Source organism: Anguilla rostrata, chromosome 12 (genome assembly GCF_018555375.3).
Source record: "Anguilla rostrata isolate EN2019 chromosome 12, ASM1855537v3, whole genome shotgun sequence".
Classification (NCBI taxonomy): Eukaryota; Metazoa; Chordata; class Actinopteri; order Anguilliformes; family Anguillidae; genus Anguilla; species Anguilla rostrata.
The window spans coordinates 33,759,934-33,780,320 of record NC_057944.1 but is presented as its reverse complement, the minus strand read 5'-3'; the positions used below and the strand labels follow the sequence as shown (position 1 = coordinate 33,780,320).

General features: G+C 43.9%; 1 long non-coding RNA gene across 5 annotated transcripts in view; it reads right to left on the bottom strand.

The window, feature by feature from the left end:
- Window positions 1-20,387, bottom strand: part of LOC135236025 (uncharacterized) — a 51,282-nt gene that overhangs the window by 10,214 nt on the left and 20,681 nt on the right. For 3 of the 5 annotated variants that reach the window (XR_010324490.1, XR_010324491.1, XR_010324489.1), the window contains exon 4: window positions 14,035-14,092. This is a non-coding gene — a long non-coding RNA (uncharacterized LOC135236025). Of the gene's footprint in view, window positions 1-12,987; window positions 13,124-14,034; window positions 14,093-16,595; window positions 19,086-20,387 lie in introns of those variants that run through there. The other 2 variants (XR_010324487.1, XR_010324492.1) reach the window with 2 other exon arrangements.

Genomic DNA, 20,387 nt, shown 5'->3' with positions numbered 1-20,387 from the left:
TCAATATATAATTAGAACAGACAGTAAATGTTTCAACGTCTCTCACAGAAACAACAAAAAGTTGGAAGGGTATAAAAAGGATTCCAGTCATACAGCCTTCTCTATATTGATGATTTATGAGCCGGTATTATATGTAAAGCAAATCATAATTTGTCTTATTTTGTTTTTCTCTCCTGTTAACAGAAGTCTTTTTTTGGGAAAGCCTGAATGGGTGAAATCTTAGTAAAGGGAGGTTTTAACTGAAGCCAAGGTTGCGAGACGGCTACTGTACACAGGGCTTTTAATAACTCCCAATTCACTAGACACTAGGGAACAGAGTCGGTCACTTAACCTGTTAGCACACACAATTTTCGTTATGCTAACAGAAAATAACCAGATGTGTGATAATTTAAATATTGTTCTTGATTGCAGCCCTTACTAAGTCCATACTAAGCACAGAAGTAGCTTAGCTAATTGGGGCTTGGACCAAAAAAATCTGATTTTCTTTGCCACTTTCAAAAATAACTGGCATACTAACTGCCCAGGCACCACTAATCTCGTCTAGGGCCACAGAAAGGCTAGAGCCATGCCTGATAATGGTTCAAAACTAGCTTTAATCGTACCGCAGCATTGTAGCGTGGGCTAGTCGAAGCCAGAGAAAACGCTCCGCAATGCGTTTACGGTAAGTGATTCTGCTGCTGTAAAACAGGCTTTTGACACACACAGAAAAGGGAGTTCGCTCCTGTAAACACTCGCATAAGTCAGCTTGTGGAGGGGGAATAAAACCATTTCCAGTCACAGTTCTGCAGAGCTGTGTGACTTGTCAGATAATTACTCTGGGTTATGGAGGTATAGTCTTCCCTCCCATTCAGGATGGAATATAAATAGTCAGGCCATGTCTCCCTTTGCTATAAACGCTGGGCTTGCTTATATTATTATTGGCATAATACAGGCAGCCTTTTCAAGAATCGCCATTGTATTTAGAGATCAGGTACTATGGAGTGTGAGGGAGGAAGATGACTGATGGCTTTCTGAGAACTCTGGCCATTGGATTTCAGAGAGCAGCACCCCTCCCTCTCCCTCTCCCTCTCACTCTGTGTGGGCAAAGGGGTGTGTCAGAAGCAGGAAACAGAGTCCATCCATTTCAGTCCCACCAGAGCTTTTCTCCCCACTGCCTCTTCGGCGTCATCTCTGTGTGGTTCCACTTGGGCGGTGGTGGTGGTGTTGAAAGAACTTTTTCTTCACCCCTCTATATTAAAAATATATATATATATTTTCATGATTTTTCGCTGTCATTTTCTGATGTGGTTTGGGATTTTGCGAAACTTCCTAGCAGGGAAAAAATAAAAGGCCACATTACAAAAAAAAAAAGGAGGAAAAAAAAAACCTGAAGGATTTTAAGAATAATTACTTCTCCTAATGGAAGACCCAGCATACAGGTCTTCTGTGATGCAGTACTGGAATTAAATGCTCTTATGATAAAGTGGTGTGGAACACTCTTAGGAGCAGGAGAACAAAGATGACTTTATGCTGCTTCTCATTTCATAAAGCCATAGCATGCACCGCAGATTAGCCAGCCAGCGCGTTTTAGCACAGCTGTTTAATTATGTAATAATACGAATATGGATCTCATCACGGACGGAGTACTACATTTTCAGAAACATCGTCGCGTTGCAGACACGGCTGCCAGTTGAGTTAGTTCAGTCCTGCGTAAAGAAACCTTTACTGTCACAGTATTTACTAGATTTACACAGACGTTGACAAAGATGTGGAAGAACTTGACAACAGAAAGCAACACAATATGTACAGTGCTCTCCAAAAGTATGAGAGCAGTAGAGTAAAATTAATAATTTTTGCTATGTACTTGAGACATTTGGATTTGAGATCAACAGACGAATACGAGACAAAAGTACAAGCAGCTTTCGTTTCGTGGTATTTGCATGAATAAACGTTTCGCCATTTTACAGAAATGGCTGTTTTGCAAAGATGAGACAGACAGCAAACAGCCCCTTCTCTACAGTTTGAACACTATCTCCATCAAATTGCTAACAATCTACCTTGGTATGAAACATTATGTACTCAGTCTTTCTTGTTTTGTTTTTTTTTTTACATATGAAAAATGCTTATGCCCAGCAAATCACAATCCTGTAGATGATGGGACAGCAGATTCTGCAGGTAGGGCTAATCGACACTTGAAACTTGATTCATTAGAGCAGAGGCAGGCAACCCTGGTCCTGGAGCGCCAGAGCCAGTCCTGGTTTTCACTCCATCCAAACCTATCACCACACAACTGGATTAATTTTAATTAATTGGGCTTAATGAATACAGATGACCCTGTGCTGGAGGTGCTCATTTTCATCATTTAGGGTATTCAGGCTCAGACATTTAATCATCCACCAAATCCCTGAGAGAGATAATGGCCCAGTGGTTGGAGGGAAGGGGGGGAGGGGGAGGGGCTTTGGTGTGCGCGTGGGGATGGCAATTGCAGTCCTAGAGATTGACTACCATTACGCAGCACGTGGATTTTAATTTTTCCCCTTTTGTTTGACACCCCCCCCCAGACAGATGGCGTCCCAGGTGACTGCTATTGTCCCCTATACCTGGAACCGGCCCCTGCCTGGGGGTGGGGGGTGAGGGGAGAGGGGGAGGGGAGGTTCCACTCCTACACCCTCCCTGCTGAATGACCTTCTGCTTGCAGTCTCACTGAAAGCTGAGGAAAAACAGAAATTCACGTGCGAAAATGTACTAAATTTTGTCTGTAGAACCTCAAACCTGGTTAAAAAAAATCCAGATGTCATGATAGATGTCAGGCAGGGTGAGCTGTTCATGTCAATACCTCAAAAAAAGCTTTGTAAGGCATTTTGTTTCAGGCATTTGAATTGTTTGAGACTGATGCACGGTTTACTGCTAAGTCTCTCCTTCCGCTGTTTCCTGTTTTCTGAATTCCATGGGCTTTGACCAGCATTACAGACGGATCGACGAAGGCACGACAACCATCTACACACACCCATGACCCAACACCACCTCATGCTATACACCCCCATAACCCAACACCGCTTTATGCTATACACGCCCATAACCCAACACCGCTTTATGCTATACATGCCCATAACCCAACATCACCGCATGCTATACACACCCATGACCCAACACCACTTCATGCTATACACACCCATAACCCAACACCACTGCATGCTACACACACCCACAACCCAACACCACCGCATGCTATATACACCCATAACCCAACACCACCGCATGCTATACACGCCCATAACCCAACACCACCGCATGCTATACACACCCATGACCCAACACCACCTCATGCTATACACGCCCATAACCCAACACCACTGCATGCTATACACACCCATAACCCAACACCACTGCATGCTATACACACCCATAACCCAACGCCACTCCATGCTATACACATCCATAACCCAACACTACTTCATGTTACACACCCATAACTCAACACCACTCTATGCTGTATACACCCATAACCCAGCACTACTCCATGCAGATCTTCTGGGCTCTACAGCACCCTGGTGCTCATCACCGTCTCACTGTCTCTGTGTATAGGCCCATAATGCCTTTCTAGGCCATTCAAAGAGTCACTGATTCTTCCCCGGCTCGCTCGTTCCAAGTATCTCAAACAATTTTGCGCCAAACATGAGGCGTGTGTGTATTATCTTCAAATGCACTTTTTTCAGACCATTTTGTCACTTTCCGTGGACAAACAATACCAAGTAGGTGGACAATGCCAAAATTTATTTAACCGTCATCCCCTGAGAGAATTGTCGGTTAGAGAACCAAAACCGGGCTTGCGGTGGACATAGTTTAGATAAGCAGAATTCCAGGAAACGTTTCAGTCGGCTCGTACGGATATTGAGACGTGAGCCGGTCCAAGACCAGCAGAGAGGGGAAAAGCCGCAGTCGGGAGCGCAAGAGATGAAGTGAGAACTGAACTTCCTTTCGTTGTAAAGAAAAAAAAAAAAACATGCCACAGTAGATTTTGTATTTCATCTCCCTGTCAAAATGGAATGCTTTGTGGAACCAGACAATTTTGAAAATAAGGTATCAAACCCAAGCCCCCCCCCCCCCCCCCTCGCCATACTTGTCAACCTGCTGAGTGCCCTGGTAAGAAGAGCGATCGTTATCTGGGATGTGGAGAGCATCGATGACGGTAAGTACTGCTGAGTATGTACAAGTGCCTTTATAAAAACGTTGGAGCGCCCCGCTGCAATCTGGGTAATGGGCCTTTTAAAGTGCAGATAAGACCTGTGGCGTCATGCCAACCCAGCTCATCTAATACTGAGTGGGCAACTTTCCAGGTGACACGCCTACACATGCACACCTTTTCCGATTTTGCCCCTCTCTTCCTGGCAAGAGAGCATATTAGACCCCTCTTCACCTGTGGTTGGGGGGCGGGGACAGAAAACTTGGAACAAGCTGAACTATTTAAAGCGGAAGAGGACAAAAAAAAAAAAGACTTCTGCTGCGGAATTTCGACAGAAGCCAAGGCCAAGTCAGACAGAATTTATGCTTCACGTGACAGTTGCAAATCTCCCCAAACAAAAATACTGCACGTTTATACATGCGAGACCCGAGAAGGTTTCTCCACCCTCCTGCAGAGGAAGGGCCGTTGCTTTGATCTTTGCACAGCAACACGGAAGTCAGGCATCAGACGAAGAGCGAGACTGATCCCAGCATGCAAACCGTCTGTGGAGAAAATCCGGTGGTTTATTTGTCATTGAAGGAGCGGTCCCACGAACAGCTCTGAAAGCCACAGGACTTTTTATTCGCCGTCTGATAAAGGAAATAATTCAGCGTCCGTGCCTGCAGACTACCATAACAATGAGCTCAACGCTGTAGGCATATGGACTGCATGTGGACGCAAGAGTGGAGAAAAAATAAAATAAAATAAAACAAAGAGGTGGAAAATTTCCATGTGAGTTCAACTTCAGGAATAATAAATATGATATGAATTCTGAAAAATCAAATCTGTGATTGCAATAACAGTTTTTTTTTAAATCGCTATTTTTATTCACTCGTGGACACAAAAAAATTAGCCCGTTGACTTGCCAAACACTATATCTATGGGGGGGGGGGGGAGGAAAACCTAATCTCTAAAGAAGCATTTTTTGGCAGTGGATTTACCAAATTCCAGTAATAATTGCAGTCAGCAGTAATATCAAAATCTATGTTATGAAACTAATTAAAGCTGATTATGAATAATGGAAGGGTCCCAATTGTTCCATTACATATTCCATTTTAATTTACTGATCTGGGAAGGCTGATAATTTTTGCTTTGTTTTTCTTGGATTTATTTAGCTTTACCAACCATTTAATGTTTTACTTATTAAGTAGGAGTCACACAAATTGTTTTCGTATGACTTTTTTTGCACCATTTTTAGATAAGATTTTGCCACAGAACCACTTGTTCTGGTTTTTTGGATTTTTTTCCCCCGCACTGCATAATTGCTGGAATCAAATTATAATGGACAAGGCATATTGTTTTAAGACCTTCATATTAAATTAAATTTTATTTGTATAGCGTTTTTTTTACAGAGAACTGTCACAAAGACACTGTACAGAGTAGCAAGGCTAGAGGCAGAGCAAACAATAGTGTTTATATAAGTGTTGTGTTTATTAATAAAATGAAAATACATTAACATTTTTTAAATAAAGATGGAAAATGACTAATGTGGGGATGCATTCAATTATACAGCATAAGCATTCCTATGAATATATTTTTCATGAAATCACGTGGGTGATATGACCATGTGGGGGCGGGGTGGGGGTGGGGCTGGATTCTACCCCAGCCTGCGTTTGGCCAGAGGCAGGAACACACCCTGGACAGGTTGCCAATCCATTGCTGGGCCCACATGGCACTCACTGACATATTCATACCTACAGGCGATTTAGAGTGTCCAATTAGCTTTGGACTGTGGGAGGAAAGCAGAGAAACCCACGTGGACACAGGGAGGACATGCAAACTCCACACATAAAGGCCTGCCCCTCAGCCAGGATTCAAACTCAGTACCTTCCAGCTGTGAGGGGCACAGCATTATTCACTGCACTGCCATGCCACCCGACAACAAACATTTAAAAGCATTTTATTCACGTAAATTATTAATAGTTATTGAATGTTAAGGGTTAGAACTTTAGCCTCATAATCTCTAATATTCTGACCAAGGCAACGCCTGCTGTTCCAAATCTATTCCCTTCTTCTTCCCGCTCAAGCGCTACTTTATGTAAAGTATGACAGGACACTAATGTAGGTTCCTCTGGCTAAGCACATCTGCCAGATGATTGCAGCGTAATGTGTGGCTTTTCGCATCGCACCGTATCACGGGGGGATGGTCTATGCGGTTGTGGAAACTATGAGGCCCGTCGGGGAAGGGGAGCCACTATCGGGAGGCGAAAATAAATAGCGTAGCTCGCTGGAGAATAGTCAACGTTACGGGCCGTGCTGAGCCGGCCGGGCCAAATACAGCGCTGTTGGCCCGCGCGCATCTGCGGTGGGCGAGGCTGAGGGTCACTGCCGGCAGGATAGAGGGGAAGGGGAAATTACTGTTTGTCTGTCTGTGCGCAGGGCCAAACCTCAGACCATCCCTCAAAGCCAGGGCCCGTTCGCATTCACAGCCCCTGCTGACTGCGCCTGTATTTAGAAACGGCTATAAATACTTGTATTATTTGTATCATTCAGCACATATTGTCCTTTGTTGCGTTCCTGAGAGCGCCGCTCTCTCGCTCTCTCACAATCCCTCCCTCTTTCTCTCTCTCGATCCAGATTTCAGATTAACGAGAAGCATGGCCATCAATTTTTTTTTTTTTTTCAATTAACTCTTTGAAGAGTAGGGTTTTGACATTTTTACTTTCTTCTTTTACAAAATTCTAAGTCAGTGTTCTAGAGCTCCATTGTTTTCAGTTACCAGTAGCGATTGTTACACCAGCAGTAGAACAGTTAGGAACACTGAAACCATATATTTTTATATCTTAAGCCTTAAAGGGTTAAATATATATTCACAACTTTTATTTCACCTGCAAGTGGTGTTTATTTACTGTAAGATTGACTTTTCATCAATGCAGACCATTAGACCAACCTGTGATTATAATATAATGGTAGGAAATCAACTATAAGACTAAAAGAATTACAGTTTAGAAGGCCTTTTCCATAAACTTTCTGTCGTGCTTTTTTCTTATTTTCTGTTTCGTCATATCAATAGCAGATTGTCAATTCTGATTTTCCATGGTGGAGAGTTCAAGGTACTTTTCTGCAGCAAATAATGTTGTTTGGTCTGATGGTGCTTGCGACATCTGACAATACAAAACAATGCCGATCTGTTTGAAACGGTTGTTTACAAGTTTATATTAAGAAACTATTCAAAACTTGTACTACACCAGGAAATCAGTGCATCATCTCTGGTGCGTTCAAAAAAGCCAAAATGTGAAACAGGGAGGAACTCTTGCACGCTACACTGGAGGCAACATAGTCCCTTCTGAAAATAAAACGCTGAAATTCTGGGGGAAAAAAGTCCTTTAACCGACTTCCAAACATGAGATTTTAGCCAACTTGGGGTGGCAATGCTCGTACATTTTTTCATCGTTACCTTTTTCATAGCAACTTTTAATTCTCCGCTTGATGTCAATAATAATAAGCCTTTTCCCTACAGCACTGCTTTCGGGTGCAACTACACTTCACGTACAGCCGATGCAGATAGATTGCAGTTGCCCAGGTAACCAGGAGTCATCTGTGCAGGTGCATAAAGTAGCCTCCACCCCACCCCCCCCCCGGGTGAAACTGCAGCCAAAAAATGCATCAAATCTGAGCAACTGCCAGCGATAAGATTCCATAAATCGCACGGCTTTGATTCCTGCAAACTTCTTTAATGCCACTTCAACAGCTCAGCGTGTAATACACCTTAAATTTCTTTTTTACAAAGTACCGCTTTTCACATTACTATCACAGTCCGTAAGATAAGCAGCATAAATTATAAGGTTCTATGGAGACCGCTTGAACAGACATATTGTTTTTTCCCCGGTCGGTGCTGCGTCGACTTGTACTCGCGTGAACCCGTTCTACTGGCACGTTCAGTACGTGTGATGTGAACGGTGCGCGAAGCGAATACTGTCTTAGAAATGGCCAGAATTCAGCCATATATAGCCTGTGTTATATAAATTATGGTTTGCTTTTTTTTTCCCTCACGACAGTCGTATTCCAATTATTTTATGGAGCTGGATCCAGCTACAGGAAGGTTCCACAGCCCCATGCGTGACGCTGCTTTGAAGACGCATTTCGTCACCTCTGCAACACTTTCGCTAATGCCGCTTGGATTTATACTCCACGTCTGTGTGGGGTTTTATATGCTTGATGAACCAACCTTCCCTCGTTTTCTGTGAATTAACCTTGCTGTCTAACATCAGCTCGGCTCGAAGGTGCATGCACCGAGTCGGCCGACTTCCAGAATCTGAGCTGAGCTGTAGCGCTGGACTGGGCCCAGCAAAAAGTGGTATACTTCAAGTGGAAAATATTTCAGCCTACGGTCCGCATCTGCTTTCACTTTGGAGCTCGATCCTCCATCTAAATAAAGATTCCCTCTCTGTACTTTTATTAGTGATTTTTCCTCCTATGTATTCTCTCTCTGAAGCTAGATTACGTCGAGCAATCGCAAATGGGCAAATGTGAATGTAACCCCACCCCCCATCAAGTGCAAAGCACCCTGGGAAGATCTTCCATCGCTGAATGCATTTCAGGTGTTTTCTGTTTAAAACGACATTTTCCATATCTGCAGCTTTTCTGCGTTTGTAAAGGAATTGAATTATGAGAGTCACTTCCTCCCACTGTCTTTCATTTCCTGTTTGCTTACAGATTCTTCCTCCTCTCATGCTATTCAGTAAATTAATGGGAGAAGCATGTTGTGACATAGTGCTGTGACATCAAGGCTCTTACGTGAGAGGAAAATGCCCCGTAGGCCTTCTCCTTTTATTGGCTGTTGCTAAAGACCTTCTCCCTTCCCTGTAGCTTTTGGTGTGAACCTTTAAGGTGTAAGATGACAATTATGTTATTAGAACGTTCTTAACTGAACGTTCTACTGCTAAATGTAACAATCACTGCGGGTAACTGAAAGCAGTGGTGTTCTAGAACACCGACTTAGATTTTAAAGAAACAACCTGCTCTTAAAAACAGCTTGATGAGTGGAGTTGCATTAGAACATGATCAGCGTGCATAAATACTTTAATTAAATTACAGCATTACCCCCCTTTAAGCATTAACATTGATGTCATGGATGCTATTTTTATTTGTGACCTTCAGGCATTCAGCCAGTGTATCTAAACCATACACAAAGTATTGTTTGGCCCAAAATATTCCTGCAGTGCTGTTGTGGCTTCTCTCGTCACTCTTCATTCCAGAGCTGCATCGCCATACATTTTCTTTCATTTCTTTATTCTTTCACCCATTTAAAAAACATTAAATGGCGCTACAGGGGCCGTTCATAATGCACTGGTGTGCCCCATGGACCCAGTTTGCATCCTGCCCATGACATGGCCAATTGTGGCCTGGTATCCCAACAGGACAAGACATCTTCAGCCATAGCCACACACCCAAGGATTCAGGTGACGCGGTATCACCAGACATCAGTAAAGGTTTCCCGTTTGCTCACTAGCGACCCCTTCTGGTCAGTCAGGCACCTGCTCCAACTGCGTCAGTGGAGAAGTCCTTTATAGCTGGATCTGTCACACTGACGGAGATCAGACTGAATAGGATGCAACAGCAAGGCTATGCGCATTTCAATGCTACATTGGTGTGAAACATCCTGAACCAATCGAGGACATGGCAGCAATGGGATGGGTCTTTGATTACACATATTCAGGGAGAAAAGGGAGAGATTAAAAACAAGAACACCGAGTACCAGTCGCTACCTTGACTTTATCGAGTAGTTAAGGAGAAAGAAAATAAAGCATTAAATGGAACAAGATATCATTACCAAGCTAAATATTTTCTTCTTTGTTTTTTCTTGAACGCCCGCACAGTACGTAATCTTGCGAAGCCACAGCACTTCCTCGCCCAAAACCCTCACGCTCACCTAATGTTTTATTTTAATTAAGAAACGGAGCCAGCTTTTAATCCGTCAGAAGAGGTTTGAAAGAAAGCAGGCCAGCCTAACTAAAAACAGGCCAGGCTCTGCCGCAATTAGCATCAACAACTCATGAATTTCTCGGCCGAGAGAGCCCAGCTCTGCCTCAGACACTAAACCGTGTTCACAGGTGGCCTGGGAGTGTGCGTGGTGAGCTCTCTGTGCGCCGTTTGGAGTCCATGGACCTGGTGCCATTGGGATGATGTCCATCTGGCAGTGGAATAAAAGATGGCTGGCATTGCTCTTTACATTACCCAGACACAATGGATTACAGGCTAGTCCTGGATCAATGACTGTGAGAAAGGAGGTCTGAGCCAATACAGAAATCCTCCACGTCCGTAAAAACAAAAGCCCAACATACACCCTTACTTGACGGTTGATTGGAAAAAGGATCAGTCCTTGAGCAGGCGGAGCTTCCATCCCTGTCACTCGGATAAAGATGTGAATCCAATTCACTGTTACCACGGTGAGGCCCAATCGCAGAGCACCGTCGACAAGAGCAAGCGGCGCGTCTATGGGCCCGCCTCTGTGATTTCCAAGGTGACGTGCTCACTCGTTGTCCCCAAAGCTGTTGTCCTGGGTCTGCATGAGTTTTAATTTCCCCAGAGGAAGGATGGAATCACGATGCACCTCAACAAGAAATTCCAGGGTCCAAAAAATCCCCCCCCCCCCATGCATGGGGTAAGGGAACGGGATTAAGTTCACTACGGCCAAAAATGGCAAACATAAATAATAATGAGAGTGGTGTGGATGGAAAAGCTGTTGACCTTTTCACTCACGCTCACACTTAACATTTTGCTTCCCAGATCAGCAATATGTGATTGTCAGCACTGAGAGAAGACTCCCAATTGACTTTCTGCATCATTGCAGTACATTACATTCGTTTGGCAGACGCCTTTATCCACAGCGACGTACAAAAAGTGCATACCAAAGGTCATTGGAACAACTACAAACCACAGGCCCGATAAGGTACAATACTCATTTTGTACAGTTATTCATAGCCATGAACACAGTAAGCCCAGTTCACACAGTGAACATTACTCTGACCTACCTAGGCTAAGCCAAACTAGGAGGCATGACAAACTACAACATCAAGGCAATGATGCCAGGCACAATAAGTGCTGGATGGAGGCACATAATGTATCAGAGATGCATTTTGTGACCCATTTTGACTCCTCGCAGAAGATAGTCACTCTGCCTGAGCTCAAGATCTTTTTCTTTTCCAAAGAGAGTAATAATAGCAAAAGAGAGATTAAACATTATATTACAAAAGCATCTTTGCAGCTGGTATCTCATAAAGATTAGGTTTCTCATTTCTTTTTTCCCTTTAATATCTAGTTCAAGGAATGAGAGGTATGGTGATTAGTTACCGTGGTGATGAGAGAAACCTGGAGCAGTCATTAGTTGTTCGTTACCATAGTTCTTGCAGAGGTCGTTCCCATCTAAAATGTTTTATGCATTATGTATTTTTTTTAAGTGTCCAAATCCCATATCTTCTGAGTAGAGACTATATATAAATAAAATAGAGTCATAGTATGTAACAGGGTTTAAACTGGGGGTTTAAGGTTGTACCTTCATTCATTCACGTTTTTTGTCTGGAAAGTTCTGCTTCCCCCCACCGCCCCCTATCCTCTCATTATATTATACGATGGATGCACAATAAAACACACAATGGCAAAAGAAAGAAAGGTAAAAAAAAAAAAAAAGGTTTTTATGAAAAGGTTGCATGGCTCGATTGTAAATCACAGGGAAAACTCCCAAGCAGCTTGACCCTTCTGGGTCTGCAAACACCCCGTCATAATTACATAAACACCTGCGGCCAAACGGCTGGAACACACTCGACAGGGCATCAGAGAAATTACGCCAGACTCTCCCCTTTGTTTATTGCTACTTTTGTTCTGCCACAGTGGATTAGCCATTAGCCATTCCCCCGTTCAAAACGTACAGCGACAAACTGAACTGGTTTTATCACTCTGAACAAAGTCACTGTAGTTTTTACTCTAGAAGTGTGAAGACCTGCACTTTCACTGCATTAAAGACCTTTAAAATTAAACCTGACTTGCAGGTCATTAGGGGGATGCTGCCAAAAAATGCCCGATATCTCTGTCGCTCAGGATCAGCCAAGATTAAATAAACATCGCTCATAGCAACAAGAACGTTAGCCTCAGCGGCTGCACTGAAAGCAGGCAAAAAGCACTCAGTTAAGAGTTAAAAATAGTCATATGGAGGAAGGAAATGTACATTTGTTCCTTAAGGAATGAAATCACCGCTGATTTCTTGCATTTCCGAATCAGAGACGTCTTTGATGACTTACGCAACAGATTTTAAGGAGCTTAGCGCCATGTGCGCGCATTATGAAAGCTGACCCCCAGCTAATGCTCACAGACTTGAACATGTGCTTTCACAATTAGCTTGTGCACTAAGCTGACTGCCAAAGTGTATTTTTTTTAAAACATATACATGAATACATAAAGATATGCAAAGATTGACCCCCTAGGCTTTCATCCCCCCCCCCCCTCCCCCTCCCCCTCCCCCCCAGCTTTCCTTTAGCTGAGCCTGTGAAAATCCTGCTTTTGAAGACGTACTTCAAACCGCCAAAGAGCGTGAAAGGAAAGTTTTGAACACGACCCAATAACAGGAGTAACGAGACTCGCAGAACCGGCATTAATTTTAATGAGCTCAGCGAGTCCAGAAAGCAAAGCTTTAACACGTTAAATAACTTCAACCGAGGTTCCTTTAACTCTTAAACATTTCCCTGAAAGAGAAACTACACCATGGGTCTTCCATCAGCAGCAGTGAACAGAGAACAGAGATTTATCACAGCGCATCCATATTGAAATAAAATTTGTCACTTGCTGCAGGGCACTAATAATGTATTTTTATTTTTGACAGTTCATTTTCCTTTTTTTTTGTAAAACATTTTTAAAATTAAGCTGCTAGGCACATCGCCGATCAATCTCCTACATCTTCTGGAGTCAAACATGACAATGAGGTGGAACCTTTTAAACCAAACAGGAGGGGGGGGTGGGGGACACACATTTTACTAGACCTTCTGGGCCAGGCACTTTCATTACAGATACTTTTCAGGGTGACGGTTATACAGGAAAGCCTACGGGGGAAGTGAGAAAAATCTCGACCCAAAAAAAAAAAAAAAAAAGACATGAAACTTGAGGTGAGCTCAGAGGTGGATAACGGAGAGGAGAGAGGGAAGGAAGGAAGGGAGAGAGAGGAACACACAACCTTTCCCATGCTCCTGAGAGACGGCAGGTGCTTCGTTATAAATGAGCAGTCAGCACCTAAACCTGTGTTTAGCTTGTTAAAATGGCCCTTGATAAATGAGGGGGGGTGTTTGAGTCAGAGCGGTTCGCTTTGTCAACGCGTAAAGTGTGTGGCGGGCTGGCGGGGGTGGCTCGAGGAGTTTGGCACAGGAAAACGTAATGTCTTTACCTGGTTTAGGAGGTATAACTGTGTATAACTGCAACACATTTGGAGTGGTGGCGGGGAGAGGGGCGGGGGAGGGGAGGTGCAGAGGGTTCTGTCTGGGACAGCCGAGGTGGAAATGGGAAAAGGAACAACCAAACAAACAAAAATGTGAAATCCATCCCATAATGGTGTAAACATGTGGTGCAAAGCAGGGCTGTGGGTACACAGTCGGGGAGGCTTGATAAGGCTCTGTTTTGTCAGGACCTCTGACTGGGCGGGCTACCTCCCAGCTTGCCTGGTGCCAGTCAGGAAAAACTTAGCCATCCACATATTTAAAAAAAAACAAAAAACAATAATAATGAAGAAAAAAAAGAACAAAAACAGGCACTGGAGAAGGCGAGTTGCAGAAGCTGTTTGTATTTGGGGGTGGGGGGGGGAGGGGGGGGGTGGCTGAAAGCTGAAGGGAATTTTACAGGCTTTTGCTCACCGTCTTATTGCCTGCAGAAACCCATTGATCTTTCTCTACTGTGTGGTCCATGGGTGCACTGTAGGAGGAGAGGAAAGCAGAGGCAGTAGAGTGGAGGAAAGGTCAGTTTCTGTCTGTGCACAGCTTGAGCTGACAAACATTAGTGTAATAGGAGGGCTGTAGTTTCCTCTGCAATACACAATATTTAAAACGATAGAAAAAGTGAATGTGCAGTAAAAATCAAAGACTAAAATACATTTTTAGTTTTTATTAAGAGAATCTTTTTCCCAAAAATTAACCCAAGAAAGGGGATGAGGCCACTGTGGATACTCTTGAAAGCATGTGAGGCTTCCATATTTGACTGTTCGAAGCATCTGTCCTCAATTAGACTCAGACATGAGAGGAGAATGGTTTCGAAGTGCAAATTATATATATATATATATATACACACACACACACACATACAGTGTATATACACATATATATGTACATACATACACACACTGTATGTATGTATAGATATAGAAACTTATGTTTGTTGTGCTTTTTTTCCCCCATTAACTTCCAGTTCCAGTCACGGAGGAGAAGCCTTGTGTGGCTCCAATCAGCCATTTCAAACTATCAATCAGCAGCAGTTGAAACCCCTCCCCTCGCCCAGAACGTCAGTTGTGGTGTAGATTAAAAAGAGCATGCTCCAGGACTGCAGGGATGGTCGGTCGCAAACGACAGACATGAACTTCCATCCTTTTCAGACCGACCCTTTCATCCGGCAGTAATATGCACTTCGATTTGGCCTTGATAAGTGAAATGGCCCTGGATGGAGGAACAAAGACCTGGGCTCTTTTTCATGTGGAATAAAATCTTAGGTTTGGGGTCAAACCTTCCTGGGATTGGTTCCTGAGGTTAAGAAATGATTAGCCTATATGAGTCGGTGGCGCTTGTCTTTCTGATTTATTATTTTTTATTATTGGATGTGTTATAGCCCTGCCTTTTGCCAGTCACTGGCATATACTGTAGAAAATTTAACTGCTCCGTTTCATCATACTTTGGCAAATGTACGATTTTCAAGTTATTATTATGGGGCATGCTCCCGGTTATATAAATACATTTGACAGCAGTGCGTTCAAATAATTTTGTCCATATTATAAATAATAATATACAAGTCTACAGTTTATAAGCCCTGAGTTGAAAACTGGGGCTTATAAACTGAAAAAGATTTCCTCACTGCAAAATGAAAACTGCTTACCAGTTCTTGAAGGAATTGTGTGAGCTTACATTTAAACCAATGACCAATAATGGGCTGAACTAAAATCACCAATAATGCGTGGTAACATTTTCCAATGTGTGGTAAAATAGGAGATGGTTTGACCCAGTAAATCATATATTTTATATTCCATCTTATAGAATACTTTTTTAAACACAAAAATATTCAAATAGATATTTAAATTACAAATCAGAGACAACCCATTCTGTCCTACAGCATATGATATTCTATGAGGGCCCATGTCAGTTTGTCTTGGAGTATATTAATAACTGATTATTTGATTGAAGACAATGGACCTAATTCGCAAAACCTATTATTCAATTATTCTTACTTTTGTTCTTACTTGAACATGTTCCTACAAAAAACAGATATGAGATTCATGACACGTGTGCAGACCATTGTTTTTGTGTATGAGATGATGAATCCTGGCTGTTAAATTTTAAATTTTATGCGCTTTAAGTTACAAATCGAACAGAAAGCATCTGGTTGATGGTTCAAGAGGCCATCACAATGTGTGTCACGGATGGTATTTCAGTCACAGCACAGAATGTGTTGGCTTGTCTTCGGGCCAGCAGGTAGCCACAAGACCTTTATGGGCCTCTCATCCCTCTGCAGTTTGATTCTGGCATCTTTCATCATACCACTGGAGTATTTAATACGCTATTGTTGGAAGGCAGGGCATGTTGTAAGTGCATTCAGAGAGAGGTACGGAAGCCAGTTGCAGCACTGTTCTAAATGGACTGCATTTATATAGCGCTTTTATCCAAAGCGCTTTACAACTGATGCCTCTCATTCACCCATTCATATACACACACACACACAAACGGTGAAAGGCTGCCATGCAAGGTACCAAATGACATTATAAATTATATTATATCTACATTATATTACATTGATTTAGCAGACACTTTTATCCAAAGCGACATACAAAAGTGCATATCATCTTCACTGGAACAACTACAAAACACAGGTTCGATAAGGTACAATACAGTTCTAGTGCAAGCAAACCAGGGAGCCAAATTTTGATTTGAGGGCCAGGTTTGAGTTTCCCTGTTTTAGAAGAACATGAAACAAAGCCTCAATGGATTAGCTGGTAGAAGAACACCAAACACAAGCAGAACAGAGACATGGGGATATGCTAGAAAAGCAGACAGACAAAGGACCACAACACACAGGAAACACACACACACACACACACAGTAACCACTCAAACACAACAAATCTGTGCAAAGGCTCATGGGAGTCATACGCAAAATCTTTGAAGTTCTGGAAAATGTGCACACATGCCCAGGGACAATATACTCATAAAATTTATCAAAATAAATAACAAACTTCTTTGTAAACCTAGTACCAAAGAATTTGCTAATGATTTTCATTGGGTTTTTTGAATTGATTCTTTTTTTTAATGGGAAAGGAAAAAAGCAAATATGCAGTCGGCACTGAATGGGAAACCGGACAAACAAACTGAAAGAAATGTAAATATCTCTCACATCAATGTCTCTCCGAAGGCTGCAAGCCACAAAAAGAGACATTCAGGTCAACTTGACCTTCTTTAAAACAAGAAGGAAGGCATCTGAAAAGGCTGAACTGACAGAAATGCCACCATCTTAATACCACCAAGGTTAATATGTTTGTTATAGGCCAAATTCCATATTAAATTCAGTTTTATTTCAGTTTCTCACTGCAAAGAGACCAGTAAAAATTCTAATGAAGACCTGGTTTTTAACCGTTCTTCAACATTGGGGCAAACAATAAATATCATTTACCTCACATCTGAAATTAGTAAGTCCTTTCCATCTCGTCAACCTGAAACCTACTGATAAGTACTTTAATTGTAAAAAAAAAAAAAAAAAAAAAAAATGTGGTTAAGTGCAGAAATAGAACAGTTAATTAATCTGAATGCATCCTTCTGCCCAGCCTATTCTCTGGAAACGGGCAGATCATTTAGCAAGAAAGCAGGCTTTGAGCAGGATGTATTAAGGACATGGGCGAATTATGGAACTTTCTAAGTAGGCATAAGCGGATAAGCGATCCTGCGAAAAGTGCAAAGGGAACGCGTCGTCCCAAAGACTTCTCAGAGGATTTTAATGGGCGCGCAGATTACCGCCATGTTGTTGTTTTTTCCTTTGGAAGTTATTTCCCTTACAATAGGTGGCCAACACTAATTGCGACAAACGTGGAGGGAAAATATGTTGGACAAGGCACTAAACACAGAGGTTGGAATGCCTCGCATCGCCATGGTATTCTTTGCCTTCTGTTCACATGAAAACATTTATATTTTTTCCATTGACTGCCCTCCAAGGCCCCACCTGTACTCACAGCTGTAAATTCCCCTTATTGGTGGTCCCAACAATCCCAGCATGCCATAGAAGAGCATCCAAGCCTCAGGGACATCAGGCTTTGTGTTCCAACAACACCATGACAGAAATATGCAACTAGGACCATACCCAAGCTGTATTAAGTTTGCATTTCTGTATAATCAGCATCAACAAAACCTCAGAAACAATTGTTTTTCATCATTCTATCATTCCCAGTCTATTTCGTAAAACAATCCTGTCTGGGTAATGATGAGAAAAAATATAATGTACAGTTGGATCAGAAAGCAATCATCTGAAGATACTGGCAGTTATAATCACATGTTCATGGGGTTAACCCTTCACTGTACATTAATTAGTCTTGAGTATTTTACCAAGATACCAGGAAAAGTCTTTCAATATCCCTCTCCTTCTCTCTCATCTCTCCATTCACATCATGTGTGCTGACCAAGCCAATTCTGAGGTGAAGTGGGGAAGGTGAATTAAGGGTAAGGGGGTTGGGGGATTGGGTTGGGGGGGGGGGGGAGGGTGTGAGAAACTGTGGGATTTATACAATGTGGCAATCTCTGCTTTTCGCCAAGACTAGCATGCGGGGAAATAAACAAGCAGCTTACGGACGCAAACCGTGTCTGCAGCTGGCTGTGGGGGGGGGGGGCATGCAAACACGCGATTTATGGCCGTGTGAGCCGGGACCCCCAGGACCCCCCCCGGAGGAAAGCGCAGCGTTCTCAGAGGGGCCGGTGCAGAAACTCTCAAATTTTGAGCGTGCGAAGCTGAGCTTCACCGATGATGTACGTTGGTCGGAGCTGCTCGCCTTCAGGAGTCCTTCAGGAACCGAAGATCCGAAGTCCGGTTTCTGTTCGATGCCTCGGCCCGCAAAGAGGCTTAATCGAGCCGAATCGTTTGGTTGATCGTGGAGCTTCACCAGCGTTCCTCGTCGGTTCAAAAGCACTGAAAGTCTGCCTTCCGAGTCCATTCTGCAGTCAATAGTTTCCTGTATGCTTTCCTAAGGCCGTTAAGAGTTTTGGCAGCGCTGCCTCTTTGAGATCGCTCGGTCCCCCTGGATTTTAGACGATGCCTTCTGTGTGCGCGTGTTTTTTTGTTTTTTTTTCCGGCATTGGCAGACTCGCACCTCGTAAAAGGACAGGAAGCCCTGGCCTTTCAGAGCCGCACTCTCTACCCATATGATGCAACGGGCGATGATGTCATCAACACCAGTAAATCAGTGCGATAATGGCTGACTTTTGACAGAGGACTGCTGCACAGTGTAGTTTGCAAGGCCGCCACAGACAGGGACACGCAAAGATGAAATGGGCCCATTCGTAGGAGCTTGGGGGGGGGGGGCCCTCATCACATGGGTCCCACTGGAGTGATTTAGGGTACGGTGAGCCGGGGGGGGGGGCAGAGGAGGATGGGGGGAGGCCTTGCAGGTGCTGCTGCTCAGAGGGGGGGAGGGACTGCGGGCCCCTCCGACGGCATCTGTTTCCATGCGACTGAAAAGGGGAAACGGAGGTCAGGCACGGGCCAGGAATCAAGGCTCACCTCAGGTCTCTCCCGCGGACGTGTGACAGGGTCGGGGAAATGGGGGCCCGGAGGAGGGTCTGCAATTTACCCAGCAGCCTCCCGGTGAGCTAAAAACACAGGCGGGCAGGGAGCTTGACATCACCCGGAGCCCAAGCCTGTTTTTCACGGCAAACAAGCTGGTCACTTTCGCTAAGGATCGCCAGTAGCTTCACCATCAGCATCCAATTCCTCACTTTACTGTGTCCAATCTGGTAACATTTATGTGCCTTTACGGACTTAAAAGATCTGAATTATAACAGAGACTGAGCTGCATTAAATAACGTTGCTTGCAACAAAGTGATTAAAGAGCTTGATGTTCAACTAAAACCATTCGTCGGCTTGTTTCTCAGGCTTATTTCGTGAGCAGTGGTGTTTTTGTGAAGTGTACCGAGGGACAGCTCTCGCGTCAAAACAGCTAATCGCAAACAGACCTGCTTCATGTAAATTTCTCAGCCTGTTAATTGCAGGGTAAAGTGAAAAACAGGTTCTGGATGACTCAAAGAGTCGGGCCTGCAGCCGGGCCTGCGCGTAACTCCACCACCTTTTTATTCTCCTCCTTTAATCGAATCTCCCATATCGGGTTTCTCTCCATCATCGCAGAGACTAGGTGGGTTTACAATCTCTGACATTGATGGTGTTTTCTCAAAAAAAAAAGTTTTTTAGGGAATTAGGACATTAATGAAAGGGGGAAGGCTTGGGGAGCAGGGCGGTTGGGGTGGGGGCGGGGGTTTGGAGGGTCAATAGGGCGACAGCAGAGCACAGATGCACAAGATCAGGAGGGAGCAGGAATTTCGGTTGCCCCCCCGTCCCCTGCCCCCCCGTCCCCCACGGACTAATTGGAAGCAGTGTGGTGCCCCAACATGCCTTTAGGAAAAACAGGGCCCGGCGTACCCTGGTCACCGTTTAGGGGGGGACCCCAGGGCACCCTCTCTGATGCACTTCCATTCGCTCGAGTGCATCTGTGGCCCTCGAACCTGGAGCTGGAGCTGGAGCCTCCCCTTTGAAGCCCAACCAGGCGGTACGGAATGTTGCCACGGGCCACCGCCCTGCCTCAATAAAGCTTGATGCTGTCCTAAATTTTTTATTCCCCCAACGTTCCCTCACATGCTTTAATATAAGAACGAATTGACACGCAGCACAGTTGCTTTTCTACTCCAGCAATAACGGCTACCTAACCTTGCAAAGGGGAAAGTTGCCGTCCGAGCGAGGAAGTCTGCCGCAGAGAACCGGGG